Raw genomic sequence first — 3,019 nt, forward strand, 5'->3', positions numbered from 1 at the left:
AGACTATCTGTAAAATGTTATTGATCTTGATTACCGTGTGATGAAAAAGAAGCATTTTTTCTACTTTAAAGTACATTGAAAAAATAAAAATACACTCCTTTATAAACAAATTTTAAGGCTAAACGTACACTTTTCATCGGACAGAGGAAGTAGACGTTAAAAAAACACACATCAATCCATTGGATCCTCCGCTATTTTTAAGAGATTGGTTAGAAATGCTCTTACTCACAAACAAACAAACAAACGTCATCTCTCTTCTCTTTAATTACCAAACCCCCAGTAAGCTAAGTGCACGTAAAAATTAAGGAGACTGTCTGTAAAATGTTATTGGTCTTGATTACCGTGTGATGAAAAAGAACCATTTTTTCTACTTTAAAGTACATTGAAAAAAATAAAAGTACACTCTTTTATGAATAAATTTTAAGATCAAACGTACACTTTTCATCGGACGGAGGAAGTAGACATTTAAAAAAAAACACATCAATCTATTGGATCCTCCGCTATTTTTAGGAGATTGGTTAGAAATGCTCTTGCTCACAAACAAACTAACAAACGTTCGATCGTGGGCCAGCCAAGCCAATCAATCTGAAGCTTAAGGCCGGCGAATCTGGTTGGAAACAAACAAACCACAGCAGTTCGTTCCGTCGCTGATGATGATTAGTATCGTACGATACTGCTTGGCTTGGGACCTACTCCATCCATTCTTAAATACAAGACTTTTAGAGATTGTACTATTAACTACTTCCTTCGTTTTTAAATACTCTCTCCGTCTGAAAATACTTGTCCTAGAAGTAGATGTATCTAGACTTATTTTAGTTATAGATACATCCATTTTGTACATTTCTAGGACAAGTATTTCGGGACGGAGGGAGTATAAGTCTTTTAAGATATTTCACTAAAAGTCTATATACGGAGCAAAATGAGTGAATCTACACTTTAAAGTATGTCTATATACATCCGTATGTAGTCCAGTAATGAAACCTCTTTAAAGACTTATATTTAGAAACGGAGGGAGTACATATATATATATATATATATATATATATATATATATATATATATATATATATATATATATATATATATATATATATATATATATATATATTTTTAACTGGGTTTCTCCCCTTTCCATTAAATACATAACGGAAATACACAGTTTCGTTCCGAGATCAGAAAGAGAAAAGGGAAAGAGAGAGAAGCGAGCTCAGATCAATACTAGGAAACCCACCACCTTGCGCCTGTCATCAGGAACACAAGGCTATGGGGCGAAAACCTAGCATCACCCAAAACCTCACCACACCCCTAAGGAGGATAGATCAACATCCAGTACCACGTTTGAGCACGACCAGAATACGAACCAAAAATGCAACATGCCTCACAGGGCCAAAACAGAGTAAAACACCATATCACCAGGACCATCATACTCCGAGCGCATCACCATTCGTCCCAGTTATCACCCTCCTCATCCTGCTTGCTGTTATCTGGCATTGGAGGGAGTACATATGAACGTACATAGACATATTTTAGAGTATAGATTCATTCATTTTACTTTGTATGTAGTCTTTTAGTGAAATTCCTAAAATGTTTTATATTTTGGAACGGAGGGAGTATTTGGTTGCTTAAATTGGCAGGTGATGGCCAACGCATCGCCCAAGACGCTGGAATAACGGTGTGATGTCAGTCTTTTCTTTTTTCATTTTATCTTGCCGTCAATCCAATTCCTCCTTCGCTATCTTAAAAAAAAAAAGAGTGAAAGTGCTCGTTTTTTTCAGACACTAGAAGGCCGTCAGATAGGATGCCTGACCCGCTCTGCTCCCACTTATAAAATGGTTACTGGAAAACAGAAAAAGCAGATGGTCCCATGGTCTAGTGGTTAGGACATTGGACTCTGAATCCAGTAACCCGAGTTCAAGTCTCGGTGGGACCTCTTTTTTTTTTGCCAGGAAAAGCCTTCATTTTTTTTGCCGGGTTCAGGAAAAAGACTTCCTTGTTGATCATATCTCGGAATTTGTTAATTCTATTTCTTATTTGGGTCTTCGCTATTATTTTTGAATCTTCTCTACAGGGTTTGTACTATTTTGGTTTGCAATTTTCCATACGACAATACAAAACGATCATTCCATATTTCCTATTCACTAGAGTAATTTTACCCGAATCAAACATGCATCCTCGTGTATCCCGTATTTTTCAAACACCATGCGTTATAGCTATTCCACAACACCTTTTGTCCGAGATACGTGAATGATGTACCAAACTTTCTTTGGTCTTCTCACTGAAAATAGTTTTAGTGCTCACTAACATAAAAGATAGTTGGATCACGACATACAATGATATGCCGTCCGGTCTTCTCGACGTGATATTTTCTCATTTTCGTCCTTATCTTGGTGCCAAGCCTATCAAGACACGTGTCAACCAAAGCATATCTCTAACCGTTTTGATAGACCAAATACTCTTGGAGTTTGAAATGGTTCATGGGAATTGTACCTGTTGTTTCGTTTAAACTTTCAAAAATGCTATACGGGTAGGGCACCAGACGAGTGACAACAGTTTGTATTAGATAGCTAATGTTCTCTAATAAAACTAGCACTAGTGCAGGAAGAGACATCTCACAGAGTTGGAACCATTGATCTCATTGGCGCATGTTTTGGACTGGTTTCTTAAATCGCATCACACCTTGTTAAATTTATTTTTCTTGTGATGTAACCAGTTACAACTTGACCTAGGCATGGCCTGTCCTGGGGGCATGCTTGTTCTGAGTCGTAGTGCTCCATTTTCCCCTGCAAAAATGTTGGCAAACTGACATGTGAACTTGGACGCTACTAGGGAGCAAGCGGTTGCTCCCTACCCCTATCCAGCGTCCGTCCAAAATTAGATAATCGCATCGCCCTCTGTTGTCTCCTCTCGTTGATCTGAAGAAAGAGGCTTTGAGTATCTTCTCATGATCCACATTTTAAAATTTTGAAAATTAGTTGGCTTGCTAAGTTAAACCTTTGTATACTAGGTCGATGGCATTCTT

At 37.7% G+C, this 3,019-nt stretch overlaps 1 non-coding gene across 1 annotated transcript; it reads left to right on the forward strand.

Annotated features, from left to right (window-relative positions):
- Positions 1-1,858: 1,858 nt before the first annotated feature.
- Positions 1,859-1,930, forward strand: TRNAQ-CUG. Its single transcript has one exon. It is a non-coding gene; the product is annotated as a tRNA-Gln (tRNA).
- The last annotated feature ends 1,089 nt before the right edge of the window (positions 1,931-3,019 follow it).

Source organism: Hordeum vulgare, chromosome 1H, assembly GCF_904849725.1.
Source record: "Hordeum vulgare subsp. vulgare chromosome 1H, MorexV3_pseudomolecules_assembly, whole genome shotgun sequence".
NCBI lineage: Eukaryota > Viridiplantae > Streptophyta > Magnoliopsida > Poales > Poaceae > Hordeum > Hordeum vulgare.